At 35.5% G+C, this 16,909-nt stretch overlaps 1 long non-coding RNA gene across 3 annotated transcripts; it reads right to left on the reverse strand.

The window, feature by feature from the left end:
- Positions 1-134: 134 nt before the first annotated feature.
- Positions 135-16,708, reverse strand: Gm33847. Of its 3 annotated transcripts, XR_376773.2 has the most exons (6): positions 16,676-16,708; positions 12,406-12,451; positions 8,542-8,761; positions 5,304-5,434; positions 3,726-3,772; positions 183-407 (listed from the first exon to the last, which is right to left on the reverse strand). It is a non-coding gene; the product is annotated as a predicted gene, 33847 (long non-coding RNA). The 3 variants fall into 3 exon arrangements; XR_376772.2 differs by lacking the exon at positions 3,726-3,772 and having other exon boundaries at positions 135-407; XR_001784787.1 differs by lacking the exon at positions 5,304-5,434.
- Between the last annotated feature and the right edge of the window lie 201 nt (positions 16,709-16,909).

Genomic DNA, 16,909 nt, shown 5'->3' on the forward strand with positions numbered 1-16,909 from the left:
GTGCTGATTATTTTGTTCTTGAATTCTGTATTGTCTGTATATCAAATGAATGATGAATTTCCATAACCCTTTCTAAGGTTGTGATTACTAAATTTTTATAATGGGGAATATAATACTCAGATTCTAAGACAGATGGTGAGTAATAATTTATTTTCTGGTAATGTTTAACTGATGTTGAACATTTTAGGGGGAAAAAAACAAGCAATTCGTGAAAAAAAAAATAACCACAAAGCTTGGCTGTGTGCTCCTTATATTAGAGTGGTGAGTACCATCTCTTAGGTTCTTGTGCAGTTGCAGAGTCATTTAACGTAGGCAATGAGCTGTACATTTTCCTCGGGCAAAGTATCATCCTCTGGATATTCCTCCCCATGACCTTTCTTTTTAAATTGTGCACCAAATATTTTAATCTGAAAATTTAAGAAACACGGCACAATTATTCCTCTTTTTAGCTTGTAGGATTATCAAACTCAAGACAGTTTAAGACATTTTATTTTTAAAAAAAAATGCAAGATGACAGTAAGGTCTGAGAAAATTTTGCATATGTAGCTCATTCTGGGATTTAATTTAATCCTAACTGGGTTTTCAAAAGATCTAACTGTAAGCTTTAATAAAGCAAAAGAAGCACTGAAAGTGGGCAATTGTAATTCTCCAAAATGATATGATTTACCAATAATCGTAATTATGCATTATTTTGACACTATCTTCTTGTTTTGTTTTGTTTTCTTCAGTTTCATTGGGTTTTGCTTGTATATGTTGTTGGTAGCAAGGTAAAGGCAGAATGTCTGACATAGTTCATACCATAATATAAGGATATTTAGTTAAGTGCCAGAGCTCACCATCATATTCCAGCTTTGTGTTAACCCTTTATATTCACTTGTACTCAAACTACTGAATGAATTTCATGCCATAAACAAAAATGTATTACAATTCCAAAAAGCTTAACAGAAAAGTTAATACAGATGTATTTGGAATTAATTTAACACCTACAGAAGCATTTTGAAAAGAGCCTTTATATTTTGTAATCTAGAGCTACATATTAGCTAGGTTATTCTATTGAAATAGTATTAGAATTCACACTAGAAATGGTTAAAAAATGAAAGTAGTCTGAACAGTACTAATAAACTTTAAAGATAACAAAAGATTCTCACCCATGCTAACATAGGACCAGATCAAATATATAGTCTTCATTTTCTTAAGTTTTACTCATAAGTCTTGAGGGCAGTTCTATCTCTTATATTACAAAGTTTTCAGCTGGAAAGTTTAATATTAAATTTTCATTGATTGACTTTCTAATAGTATTCCAATTCTAAAAATTTTTCCCTCTCTAACCAGCAATAGAAATAAGCTAGATTTCCAATATTTTTAAGATAGGAGGTTCTTTTTTTTTCTTTCCTTGAAAACCCCTCCCCTGTTTGATAATAGTAGAGTTTTTGCCATGTGAGAAATAAAATCAGTAAGCTTGCTTTTATTTTATTTCCTTCAGATTTACAATTAAAATTAAGACATAGTCATTAAATATTACTACATGTTCTGTTTCTGAATGTATTATTCACTCATAATTTCAGTGGTTTAGTTTGCTTTTAGTATTGTATAATATCATAAGGGCAAACGAAGTGAATATTTTTGTTTGGTCTTGCCTAGTAGGACAAAAATGCATTGGTATGCTGAGAAGTTTCTGTGCTTCGTCGATCAATATCCATGTAGATTATGAAGACTGTTTTTCACCAAGAGGGAGAATTTGTTAGTTGTCTACCTGTACAATGTTTGTAATGTGTAATAAATAATTAATTAGTTAATTAATGAGACAGTCTCATATTTGGTCTTATGCTCATATATAAAACAACATATTTTACTTCCAAGTATCACAAATATTTTATGTAACCCGTGGTTAGCTAGAGCATGGAAAACCATATGCAAGTATTATGCTATTTTCAATCATGTTTTGATATAATAAAATTATTCTGTCGTAAAGAGATGGTTCAATGGCTAAGGGTACTTGTTACTACTCATGCAGGGAATCTGGATTGATTTCCCAGCACTCATATGGTTGCTCAAAATCTCCTATGAATAGAGTGCCAGAAGATCAAATGATATCTGTAACCATTGAGGGTACTGTATGTACAGGATGTGTGTACATACATTCAGAAAAAAATAAGTCATACCCATAAAATAATAATAAATCTTAAAGTTTTAAATAGTTTCTTCTTCATTTGAGTATTTTTGGTAAAAATAAATTATTGTTATTGTTTTATTATTTTATAAATTAATGACAAATTACAAATATATAATAAAAGCCATGGATCCTTCGCATTTCTTATTATTGTTTGCAATGAGAACCACCTACTAACAAAGATATGATTTTGCTAGAAAGAAGAAAGTTTGGATCCTACTAAGCATTTGTGAAGATTTAAGGAGGGTACCATATACGTGTCTTGAAAAAGACTTGGGGGCTGGTGAGATGGCTCAGTGGGTAAGAGCACCCGACTGCTCTTCCGAAGGTCTGAAGTTCAAATCCCAGCAACCACATGGTGGCTCACAACCATCCGTAACGAGATCTGATGCCCTCTTCTGGAGTGTCTGAGGATAGCTACAGTGTACTTACATATAATAAATAAATAAATAAATCTTTAAAAAAAAAAAAGAAAAGAAAAAGACTTGCTGTAGTGATTCACAATTTTGGGTATTAAAATCTTTCTACATCCTTATTCTGCAATGATCTTTCAACCTTAAGAGGAGGAGATGTAATATATATGTTCCAGTTAGTGTTGAGTATTCCTTAGCCTCTTGTTCTCTCTATGCCTTGACCAGTTGTGGGTCTTTGTGTTGTTTCCTATCTATAAAACACTAAGAAAATTCTTCTTTGATGATAAGTTATTAGGAGTCAGTTTATTATATGCCCACTTGAACAGAGTGATGGTAGTAGGTACTCCATAAGAACTATGAGCTGTCTACTACCGTTCTTTAACAATAATTCAGTGGAAAGTCAGAATTAATTTTAATCACTTTATACAACGGAAATGCTAATCCAGGCCAGCAAAATGGCTCAATTGGCAAAGGTACTTCCTGCCAAGCATAGCAAAGAGATTTTGTTCCTGGGATCCCACATAGTAGAAGTTGAGAACCTATTCCTCTACTTGTCCTAAAACCTATATGTGTGTTCCATGACACACACTATGTTCAGATACATAGACACCCACAAATACAAAAACATAAAATGAATAAAATATTTTAAAAACTTTGATGTTAAATAATGGGGCTAGTAAAATGGCTTAATAGTTAAGGTTACTTGCTGGTAGACAGAGGACCTAGGTTCTGTTCCTGTTCCCATGTTTATCCAAAGCTTCAGGGAATGTATTACCTTCTTCTGGCTGCTAGAGCACTCTATACTCATATGCACACTACACTACACAAACATGCGCACGAATGCGGGCATACACACACACACACACACACATGAACACACACACATACATGCACACACATGCACATGCACACACACACACACATGCACACACATGCACACAGACATGCACACACACAAATGAATGCACACACGTGCACACACACATGCACACACACAAATGAATGCACACATGTGCACACACACACACGAAATTAATTTTAAAAATATTTTGAAAATTTAAAATAACAGTAGACGCTATCTTGAGTTGTGTTTTGTAACTAAACATGATATTTTGAAATAAAACGATATTTTATACACTTACCTAAATGAATTGGTTTAACAGTTTATTCTTGTCATTAGAGCTGATATCTAAGGAAAGCAATATCTAATTTAATACTCTGCATTAAGAAAATTAAGTTCAGGCTTAGGATTTCTCAACCAAAGACAGTAGATACCTGCGTTATATTAACACATAGTTTTGAAGACTCATGAACATTATTTTTACTCTATTATTCACTAAATCATTCGACCCCATTTTTGGAAAATGTAAAGATAATTTAGGGAGATAATATACTGTGGGTTGAAATAATGGATCACAATAAAGGTATGAGAAAAACTTTGCATTGCCACAATAGTGTACTTCATGCATATTAGAGTTGTGACCTAGCATGGAAATAGCCCTCTTGTGAGAGCTGGTACTTAGCAAGTAATACTTCAAAAGAAACACACTGTTCCTAGTGGTTCTTCATCCTTTCTTAAGAGCTCTGTGGCCCTGTGGTGTGGCTTTCATTGATATTCTCCTTTACCAAAAAAGGGAAATGAGCAAAAGTTCCAGTAACTTGCTCATATCAATATACAACTCACTGCTGACACGGGTTACAAGCATGGCTATCTCTCTGCTAGCAAGAATTTAGTTTTTATCACATCTGATTCCAGTTTCAATCAAGGCAGAGTTTTATCATATGTGAGGTGACAGAATAAAGCTGAATACTATCCAATTCAATATAGCAATTCAGTGCTTAGAGAAAATATCTGAATACATTGCATCTTGAAATTAGTCAAAAAAATGTGTTCAAGCATAGGAGGAAATGTAACCTTCTCCAGGAAACATGAAAAGCCTTCAGAGTCCCTTGCTTTTAATGTCTATTAGGACAGTCCATTTATATCAGTCACTTTGTTTTAGCCAAAGAAGAGTTATATATATATCAGCTGCTGCCGTAAGATATAAACAATAGAGAATTGTTGTCACAAGTCAAATTCTGTGGCATTTCACCCTTAATCTTTCCCATGTATGGGACACTTTCTCTTTCTATGAGAATATTAATCTCCTCAAGGTTGGCTACTTCTGCCTTCTCAGCATAGTTAACTTTAATCCTTAGCAAATTTGTCCAAATACTTCTGTTTCACCTTTTAGAAAAGTTCCATCTGGTAGTTGGTTGGGTTTTTGGGTTTTGTAGCATTTGCAATTTTATTGAAACCGTTTACATTTGATGGATTCAAAAATAATTAAAGAGAAATTAAAATTTTATAAGAAATATATGCTTTTAAAATAATTTTAAGATTAAATGGTATATGTAATCTATCTTTTCAGGAAAAAATAAAAATAACTACATAATTGTTGAATAAAATATAAATTTAATTTTGAAATGATCTTGATAGTTCACCAATGCTACAAAGTAGTCTCTGAAACTACACCAAATAAGAGCTTTTTATATACCCATTTGTCCTAAATTTCACAGTATTTTCAAATGGCTTCCCACAAATAGTATGAGTGGACCAAGCTCCACAGGTCGATCAATGAAAGCATGACAAGTAAAATGGATATTATGTAACTACTTCAAATATATATATATATATATATATATATATATATATATATACACTCATATTTTTAACATACCTTATTAACTATTTATGGAAAGAAATTCACTATCCAAGCTGCATAGATCAGAGACAATGTATTTCAGAGTTGATGTTTGCTGTCCATTTGTTTCTCTGGTACTTTGTTTCTGAAGTGCTAGATTCTGGTTGCTGTAATGGAATACTGTTGAGTAGGTGATTTAGCAAGCAAACAGTTTTTTTCTTATAAGTAGGTATGTATTCTATCAAAAAACAAAGGTTCTGAAGTAAAAAAGTATCTATTGAAAGCCATATTTCTGATCATAAATATTGCCTTACTGTTTCCTCAGGTGATAAAGGAAGAAAAGATAGAGAAAGAGAAACATTGAAAATAAGGAAAAAAGTGGGGGCCAATATATAAAAGGAAAGAAGAAAGAGAAGAGGGGAAGTGGATGTCAGAGGAGGCAAAGATGGTGAAGAATGGGAATAGGAAGAAACAAAAAAAGAAGGTAAGAAGGTAGGGAGGCAAGAGAATAAAGAAGAAAATGGAAACTAAAGGGTGTATAAAGGAAGAGGCTAGAGGTATTGGAATAGACAGAACAAAAAAACTGGAAGGAAGATGGTAGGGGAAGGAAGGAGAAAAGGAAGAGAATGAAAAGGGCAAAGGGAGAAGGAAGGAGATAAGTATGTGGAGAAAGGGAGAGGGTGAGAGAATAAAGGAAGAGTGGATGGAGAAAAACTCTAAAGCACAGGAAGGGAAGGAGGTAGAGAGGAAGAGAAACTGAGGCAGAGACTGACAGAGACAGATAGAGACAAAGACAAACAGAGACAGGAACATAAATAGAGACAGAGACAGAGAGAGGAACATAGACAGAGACAGAGAGAGGAACATAGACAGAGACAGAGAGAGGAACATAGACAGAGGCAGAGACTTCTGTGCACCTTTGTGTAAAAGCATGAACCTCATTCATCAAGATTACCTTCATTGCCTAATTAACTCCCACTTTTTAAATGTATAATTCATTACACAATGCACATGCATTCTAACTGTTTGATATTATGGTACCTGCATAGGCTTTAAAAGATATTTTATTAATTCCTTGAAAACTTTACATAATATATTGGGACATATGACTGCCCATCATTTAACACCCTTTCAACCCTCCTTTTCCTTCCTACCCAACTATGAGATGATTTCTTGGTTTTCGTCTTTCTCCAGTTTTTGATACTTAACTTACCTTGGAATAGAACCCTGTTCTGTTGTGTGGTGAGTCTACCAGGAGTCATAATATCAAAATATTAGCTTTTCCTCCTCAATAGCTAGGAAGCGCTAATAGCTTCTCAGCTAGTGGTGAAATTACATACCAACTTTCCTCAAGTACACTGTAGTTTTTCCTAGCTGGAATTTTTGCATACCTTATGTGTGCTGTCACATAATTGTGAATGCATATGTTTATTTTCCATGTGCTTGGAAAACAGTTTTCTTGATGTTATCTACAACCTTGGCCTTTCTAAGCTTTCTGGCCCACTTCTAGATAATTTGCTGGGCCTAAATATGACACATAAATGTCTGATTTACAGCTGAGTACTAGACACCTTGTTTTATTCTTCCTGCTGAAATGCTTGAGGCTCTGTATTAACTACTACCTACTACAACAAATAGAGGCTTTTCTTTAGAGGTCGGAGAGACTCTGATCTATGGGTACAGGAGAAAGTCACTGGGAGTGTTTTTAATACTATATCTATTAAACAAAATAATAGTACTTCATTCTCCACTAGAAACTTTGACTTACCTAGCCACAAGTTTTGTTGTACTTAATATTTCTAAGGTTAGGTTTGATCTCATGGAACAGGCCATTAATCCAAACATTTGTTTGGGTACTCCAGTGAAATGTATGTTACCATTCAAAGTGTGGGCCTAATTTGTCAATCCAGTCATTGTGGCTTTAAGAGCTCACATCTGGGTGAGGTTGAGGCTAACAGTTCTCCTCTAACAGCCTCCATAGCACTGAAGACAGTAGAGTTGAAGCTTGAAGTTGAGTACCAGATTAATGTCTACATGTTCTATGATTCAAATATGTGATGTTTTAGCGTTAGGGACCTACTGTCAATTTCCAGAGGGTAGCCACTACTTGGAATATTCTCTAATTTGAGGGAGGGGGATGTCTTTCTTTATGAACCTATTTACTAACATTTCACCAAGAGGTGACCCATTCCTGCAACTGGGTATTTAATCTGGTATCAGGGGAAATTACTTTTAATATGGCCTCCCCCATAAAATCTTTGCATGTATAGAAGGATATATTTTATGAAATTCTTATAGTAGCAGAGTTCCATGTGGCTTTTCCAAAAGACCATGAGTGTTAATTATTCCTCCCAATATTCCCTGTTTACCCTGTGATGTGTTTATAAAAAGTTAAGTAGAGAAGGAATATGTTCTATGGGGGCATAGTCAGGTATGGGGGAAGGGGGTGTCACAGCGAGGCCATGACAAGGCATCCCTTCCCACTGAGCGACCATCCATATGAAGGTATAGTATAGAATAGAGTTTATTCAGGGTATATGGAGGGGAATTAAGAGAGTAGTAGAGTCAGAGAAAGGTAGAGAGAGAGTAGAGAAGTAGAAGCCAGTCATGACTACATGGAGGTGAGATGGGGAGAGGGAAGAGTAAGGGAGCAAGATCCCAAGAGAGCAAGAAAGGAACAAGAGGAGAAGTAGGGGATGAGCACCCCTTTCTATAGTGGGTCAGGCCTACCTGCCTTTGCCAGGTAACTTTGGGGTGGAGTTTAGACAGAATGCTAACACCCTGCCTTCCAGTTCCTATCAAATCTAATGATTTCCGTTCTATTATTGCCCTTAACTCTTTATACTACTGTGCTCTGTCTTCTGTCTTTCTGTTCTTCGTAAATATCCCCTGACTAAATTTCTAGACTATCCCGGTATTCCGAGTAGAACTTAGAGACCAACTTTTTCAGGTTTAGACTCCATCTTATAGAACCTAACCCAAGTTTGAACTCAAGCAAACTAACAGGCCAGTGCCTGGCACCAATTTCCAGGCACCCCCCCCCCTGCCACCACCCCCCCGCCGCCACACACACACACACACACACACACAAGACCTGTCTCTCCAGGTTATTCTCCCAACAAATTTGCACCTCCATATTACAAGCCCTCCCTGCCTAACAATCACCAGTCATGAAGTTAAGTTTATGGTTTGGCTTCTAGTGCCAGCCAATTATGATGAAGACCATAGTAGCCCCACCCCCAATTACATGCTTAGCCAGACTAGAAACACTCACCCTTCTCTTGATATTTCCTATAAAATCTTGTCCTGAGGAGTGTTTGGGGCTTTTATCCACCAAAACCATCCTGTGTGTCAGCATGACTTAAGCCCGAGTTTGAACTTGTGAATAAAGACTCTTGTGTGATTGTATCGGATCGGATCGGCACCTGATTGGTCTTTCGGAGTTCACAAATGCTTCCTGGTACTACAGAACATGAATCTTTGATGATCCAATGCTATCACCATGAAAGGAGAGAAAATACATGATTTCTGGGCCTGGGTTGCCTTGGTGGAAACAGAATGTAAATATATCACAGTCATCACAAAAAAATTGAAGATTTCTGTCACTTTAGAAATTTCTTCTTGAGTTCTTTCAAGTAATTAGCTCCCATATATTCACCTTAAAAAATTAGGAAGTTACTATCTGTGACAAAAAAAAAATTTAATTTACATTTCCTATGTTGTCATGTAAAGTGATCACATGGTATCAGATACTTGGCTTTGGCTTCGTTTGATTCCTGTTGTATTTGAGATCAGTGCACATTGTGGCTCATGTGTGAGGCAGCTGATTTCTGCTGATGTATTAGTCTTTCTACTTACCTATTTGTCTGCATGTTGCTCCTACAATTGAAATATATTACAAATAAAGCAGTTGTAAATGTATGTGAACGTCAGTGATACACATCTACTTTTATTTCCTTTTTGAAAACACCAAAATACATTTGGCTTTTAAAAGAAAGGCCAAAAAATATTGCCTAGTCACTATCTCATTTTGTTGCAGAATTCATCTTCATAGATGGTAGTGTGTTTTAACTATTGACATTTTACTGAGTGAGAAATGAAAGCTCTTTATGGATTTAAGTGTAACTCTCTTGACACACACACACAGAAACTTATTTTTTAAATTTCACAAATTTATAGTAATACTTCAATTTTATATTTCATTTGTTTAAGACTATAGACTATATTTACTTTTCATGATTAATTACATAATTGGAGATTGTATCACTAATTATGATTCCCAAGTTGACAGTAATATTTAAAATTAATGTTGTGTATCATTCCCTGATACTTAATTTTCCCATTTATATTAATAAAGGCATATCATCCCATTTACCTTATTGTTAACTTTTATGATTATGAATAATTCTATTGAATTATTTCTTTTTATACCATAAATCCTATGTGACATGTTTATTATTGTTACATTAAGTTACAGTGAGTCATTTAGTAACATTTGTTTAAGAAATAAGTAACTTTTGTGCACGCATTTATTTACCATTATCTTCAGATAACATACTGTCTGAGCTTTCATTTTTCTGAAAATGACTATTCAAGTGCAATTTTGATATATGTTCGTTTTAAATGTATATCTATGTCTATCACTCTCTCTTTCATATATATATAATGAGATATATCATCTCATTATAAAATATATAAAAGTCATTATAAACTATATAAAATGTATATATATACAATATATAAGTCACATATATGCATATATATGTATATATATATGAAGACTCTTGTGTGATTGTATCAGATCCTCTCCTGATTGGTCTTTCAGAGTTCACAAAAGCTTCCTGGTACTACAGAACATGAATATCTGATGATCCAGTGCTATATAATATATATTTAAAAGTAAAATATATATATAAAAGTAAAATATAGAGCCGGGCGTGGTGGCACATGCCTTTAATCACAGCACTTGTGAGGCAGAGGCAGGCTTCTTTACTTCTGTGTCTCATAGATTCTGTTCACTAGTTTTTCTATATATCTTTCATTTCCCCATGCACAGTTTTACTAAATTATTTTTCAATATTACATATTGTCATCTATAATTTTTCAGACCTCATCCTTAATAAAAACGTCAATGCTTAACAGATCTTTTGGAAAACAACATATCAAATTCAAAACACCTGCTTCTGAAGACTAGGCTTTGAGGTCATTGTCAATTTTTGTTTCAATCAGCTGTAAACAAAACAAAAATATCAAGGTATGAAGTGGGGTTCCTATCTATGGTGGTGTGAATAATAATGGCCCCATAGATTCATACATTTGAACAATGGACCCAGTTAGTGGGACTCTTTGGGAAAGAGTTGTGGCTTTGTTGGAGGACATATGTCACAGGCATATGAGCTTTGAAGTTTCAAAAAAACACATCATGATCTGTTAGCTTCTCTCTCTCTCTCTCTCTCTCTCTCTCTCTCTCTCTCTCTCTCTCTGGAAGTTAGTGTGTCTTCTGTGGTTTTCTCTGTCTCTACCTGTCTCTGTCTGTCTCTCTGTCTGTGGTCCACTCTTTGTCTCTTTCTGTGTCTCTCTGTCATTCTCTGTCTCCTGTCTCTCTGTCTCTGTCTCTCTCTTTCTCCGTCCTACTTGCAGATAAGATGTAAATTACTAGCTACTTCTGTAATACCATGCCTATGTAGCTAGTGTCATCTCCTCCAATATGATGATCATGGATCCTGCTTCTAAACTCTAAATTCCAATAAACACTTTTTTTTGAAAAGTTGCTTGATCATAATGTCTCTTCACAGAATTAGAAATGTAACTAAGGTACTATGTATAAGGAATTTCTTGTCTGTTTTATTATAAATAATTCTGAAATTTGAAAATTAAAAACAATGTAAAATCTTTATTGGATTAAGGCCTTCTGTCATTTGACAATAACTTTCATTTTTACCATTCATATAAATATTTATTTTGCCACCCATAGAATATTAGAACAGACATTAAAATGTTTTAGTTCTGGATATTTGTTTGCTTTCTTTTAAATGTGAACTAGTAAGTAACAATATTACTGGTGTATGTACAGCAGACCATTTATTTTTGGTTGAGATGTTTCAACAAATGTCAAGAGACAAGTGTGATATAATAATCTACCAAGAAAAAAGAAAATTGAGATCACAGGTTTCAGAGGAGAACACTTTTCTCTCATTCTAACTGCAGACAAACATGACTGAACATTGACTGAACAATGGCCATGGTGTTTTACGGTTTTTAAATCAATTATCAATAAGTCTATGAGGTGTAAAATAGAGGGAGCTGGTGTACAGTTTTTCAGGGAGCAGAGAATGATGCTAAGTAATCAGGACTACTGATTGAAGGAAAGAATTACTTTATAAAAATGAGAAGTGAAGTTCTTAGCATCTTTCTTCCAGAAAAGCTATTTCAAATTTACTTATAGTAGTTGTAGAGTGTTATAAATTAGATATTATAAATGGGAATGTTTATATTACCTGAAAATTTAATATGATATAGAATCACCTTGAAGTAAAGATATTAGACTAATTTGTAATAGGTTATAAGGATTAGGTTAATTAAGATAGACAAACCTGGTTAGTTCATGTTGTTGTTCCACCTATAGGGTTGTAGACTGCTTCAGCTCCTTGGGTACTTTCTCTAGCTCCTCCACTGGGGGCCCTGTGTTCCATCCTATAGATGAATGTGAGCATCTACTCCTGTATTTGCCAGGCACTGGCATAGACTCACACGAGACAGCTATATCAGGGTCCTTTCAGAAAAATCTTGCTGACATATGCAATAGTGTCTGGGTTTGGTGGCTGATTTGTGGGATGTATCCCCAGGTAACTAACCAGTACCCCCCAGAGCTTGTGTCTCTAGCTGCATATGTAGCAGAAGATGGCCTAGTCGGCCATCATTGGGAAGAGAGGACCCTTGGTCTTGCAAACTTTATATGCCCCAGGACAGGGGAACAACAGGGCCAAGAAGTGGGAGTGGGTGGGTAGCAGCACGGGATGTGGGGAGGGTATGGGGAACTTTCAGGATAGCATTTGCAATGTAAATGAAGAAAATATCTAATAAAAATAGAATAAAATACATTAGCGAAAACAAAAAAGAAAAAAAAAGGTAGACTAACCTCCTCTCACTGTGCGAGAAATGACTTTATCAGAGAGGATCCCACACTGAAAAAAGAGAAGTAAGATAGCAAAACACAATAAGTCATTTCGGTGTCACGACTTCCTGACCACAGTTTCATGAGTGGCCAACTGCCTGAGATTTCTGAGTCCATGACCTCTCTGCCTTGATGATGCATTGCACCTTTGAATTCCAAGCCAAATTAATCCCTTCATTCTTTTTTATTGTATATAGTTTTTATGTCCCTGAAATGATAAAGTAATTGTATATCATATCTCCCCTTCCCTTTCCTCCATAAACTTCATCTTCACACCTACTCTTTTTCAAATTCATGGGCTCTTTTTGTGTTAATTGTTATTGGCCTTAGTGTGGGGTAATGGTGGTATTCTTTAATACATAAATACAGCTTGATCAGTCTCTAGTAACTGATGTTACTTTTTATATGTGTTTTCGTGGCATTAAATAACCAGTTGGTGTTGTATTCCCTTGAAAGGCCATTCTCTCACTTTCAACATCCCTTAGTTGGCATGAATTCTTTCTCTAGGGTTGAGGCCTCCTGACTCTTCTCCCTTCGACAGCAGTACATCTGTTGATTGTCCTTGTTCAGATTATGTATAGGCAGCCATGCTGTTGAGGCTTACTGCTGTAACTTTTCTAATAGTTTAAGGAGGCAAAATCTGCTAGAATTGCTCTACCCCCTCTTCCACGATGAAATGCCCAAGCTATTGAAAAAAAAAATATGAAAAGATAAAGGAAAAATGTGTTTTGTTTCTGAATTTTATGCAGAGTAAGATGTACACAACAGAGCACAAGACCTTCAAATTTGACCATTAATTCAAATATGTAATTTATTTTTTTAATAATAAAGCCTACATCTGTGTATAAAGGATTGGCATCACACCTCCTAAAGAAATCATACAAACATACAGAAAACCCATGAAAGATTATACAGTGTCTTGGATAAACATAAGTAATAATCCCAATGAACTCTAATCTCACACTTGTTAAAATAGCCATAACCAAGAAGATGTAAGACTGACATGTGTATGCATACCTCATGTGACAGAAGAAATATTTGCTACCAACTGCTTTCTGATAAGACTACATAGATATTTCAAAGCAATGCTATGAAATTATTTTTTTCTTAGTTGTTTATAAACCTTACCTCTATATCTTGAAAAACTTGACTTCAAAATAATGAATTCATGTTTTAGATAAATTCTGGTGCAATACACTAGCAAAATGAAATTCACATGTGCTGGTAATAAAATTACAAGAAAATTTAAAACACTAAAAAGGTACTTCAGAAAACAAAATTAAAATTTACATAAAGGCCAGCCCTCCAACAACCAAATAAATACCAAAAAAATTGAAATTGGCATGTCCTATTGATGTTTACTCACCATCCCCACTGTGTCATTTTACCCAATTGCCAAGATCTAAACACAACCTCAGAAATGAAATAGTAAATAGATTTTACTCTATATAATGTGGTATTTTCTGTAATAAAATAAGTGTGTCTAAAAGTAGATGTTGTATCAGTGAACAACAATAAAAAAGAAAATGATAGATAGATAGATAGATAGATAGATAGATAGATGGAAAAATGATAGATAACAAATACATTCGATAGATTTTTTCAAGATTCAAATTTACAGGTTTCTTGATGAAAGGATTTTTTTTTTCAAAAATGTTTTCAAAGTATAATTTTAACATTATTTGAATGTATCTACCAGACGGCTGCTTGGAGATCTGAGTAGCTTGAGAATCTAATGGTCTTAGTGAAAAGGAGTCAATGTATTGATGACAAAGAAGTAATTGATGGTCCTTTCCTAATAGGTCCATTAAACTAATATAGCCATCCTGACAGAAATAATTTAATATTCTTTACAATGGGTAAAACCGCAAGAGGATGCATACACTTTCCATGATTCAATTTATCATCAACATGAAATGGACAATTCTTTCATATGCATTGATTGTCTTGTGCTTTTCAGTTAAAGTTCAGGAAGAAGAGAGGTAAAGACAAACGAAACAAAAATGATATGTCACTTCTTTGGATGTCTGTCAGTGAGCCATGTGGATTTCCTCTAAAAATTCGAAAGACAATCACTCCATTGAATATTACTCTCACAATAGTTACAAATAATTTAAAAAATTTTGGTGTGACTCTAACCAAAATATTTCGAATATTTTTCTTGGGATATTGTTATTTCAAATGAATTGGCAAATTGCTCTTTAACTCTATGAAGAGTTGAGTTGGAATTTTGATGGGGATTGCATTGAATCTGTAGACTGCTTTTAGTATGATGCCCATTTTTACTGTTAATTACACTGACCCATGAGCTTGGGATATTTTTCCATCTTCTGAGTTCTACTTCAATTTCTTTCTTCAGGGATATGAAGTTCTAGTCATACAGATCTTTCACTTGCAAATGATATTCTTAACAATAAAGGAAATTCTGGGGGAATCACACCATCCCTGACCTTAAGCTGTATTACAGAGTAATAGTAATAAAACTACATGGTATTGGTACAGAGACAGGCAGGTACAGAATTGGAACAGAACTGATGACCCTGAGATGAACCCACACACCTATGGTCACTTGATCTTTTACAAAGGAGCTAAATCCAGCCAGTGGAAAATAGACAGCATTTTCAACATATGATCCTAGTTCAATTGGCAGTCAGCATGAAGAAGAATGCAAATTGATCCATTCTTATCTCCTTGTACAAAGGTCAAGTTCAAGTGGATCAAGTATCTCCACATAAAACCAGATTTGCTGAATCGAATAGAAGAGAAAGTGGGGAAGACCCTGGAATACTTGAGCACAGGAGAAACTTTCTGAATGGAAAAACAATGGTTTATGTTTTAAGATCAACTATCAACAAATGGGACCTCATAGAATTAAAAAGCTTCTGGAAGGCAAAGGACACTGTCAATAGGACAAAATGGGAATCCACAGATTGCGAAAAGATCTTTACCAACTCTACATCTGATAGAGGTCTCATATCTAAAATGTACAAAGAACTAAAGATGTTAGACTCTAGAGAACTAAATAACCCTATTAAAAAGTGGAATACAGAGCCAGAGAATTCTCAACGGAGGAATCACAAATGGCTGAAAAACACTTAAAGAAATGTTCAACATCCTTAGTCATTAGGAAAATACAAGTGAAAACAACCTTGAGATTCCACCTCAAACAAGTCATATTGGCTAAGATCAAATATGTAGGTGACAGCAGATGTTGAACAGGCCCTGGAGAAAGAGAAACACTCCTCCACTGCTGGTAGGACAGCAAGCTGGTAAAACGACTTTGGAAATCAATCTGGTGGTTCCTGAGAAAGTTGGAAATAGTTTTACCTAAAGACCCAGCAATACCTCTCCTAAGCATATACCCAAAAAATATTCCAACATATAACAAGGACTCCTGCTCCAGTATGCTTGTAGCAGTCTTATGTAAAATAGCCAGAAGCTGGAAACAACCCAGATTTCCCTCAACAGAAGAATGGATACAGAAAATGTGGTACATTCACAGAATGGAGTACTAGTCAGCTATTAAAAACAATGACTTCATAAAATTCGAAGGCAATTGGAAGGAAACTAGAAAATATCATCCTGAGTGAGGTAAACCAGACACAAAAGAACACACATGTATGTATTCACTGATAAGTGGATATTAACCCAAAAATAACAATGCTCATGATACAACCCACAGAACATATGGTGCTTAGAAGGAAGACCAGAGTATGGATGCTTCAGTCCTTCATTAAGGGGAGAACAGATGATCATATGAGATGGAGGTAGAATGGGACCTAGGAGAGACAGAGGAAGGGAAGGAAATAAGGGGATGGGGGCAAGTATAAGGTACTGAAAGGGAGGGGAGACAGGTACAAAGGGCCAAGAAAAAAAGAGTATGAAAAAAAAAGGGTCAGGAAATTGAACAAAAATATGTAGGGGTTGGGGGGTGAGGAACAGAGGATAGCCTCTTGTGGGTCTCAGACATCAGGGAATCGTGAGGCTCCCAAGACACAAAGGGGATGACTTTAGCAGAAATGCACAGTGAAGGGGAAGATAAAACCTGTAGAGACCAACTCCAGAGGATAGCTGTGCCTCTGCCTACCCCCACCCCGATATTGCCCTCTGTCAAGGGTTGGTTACACCCACCCATCTCAAAGTTTTTAACCCAGAAATGTTCCCGAGCAAAGGAAGAACAGGGACAAGAAATGAGGCAGAGACTGAAGGAAGGGCCATCCAGGGACTGCCCTACCTGGGGATCCATCCTGTCTGCAGAAACCAAACCAGACACTGTTCCTGTGGTCAAGAGGTGCTTGCAGACAGGAACCTGGAGTGGCAGTTCTTTGGGAGGTCTGGCCAGCAACTGACAGTTGGAACCAACCATTAGACTGAGCTAACAGAACCCCTTGGGGGAGCTTGGGGAAAAACTGGAAGTGCAGAGGGGGATTGCAACTCTATTGGAAGAACAACAACTGCTGACAGGACC

This window comes from Mus musculus, chromosome 5, assembly GCF_000001635.26.
Source record: "Mus musculus strain C57BL/6J chromosome 5, GRCm38.p6 C57BL/6J".
NCBI classification, from domain to species: domain Eukaryota; kingdom Metazoa; phylum Chordata; class Mammalia; order Rodentia; family Muridae; genus Mus; species Mus musculus.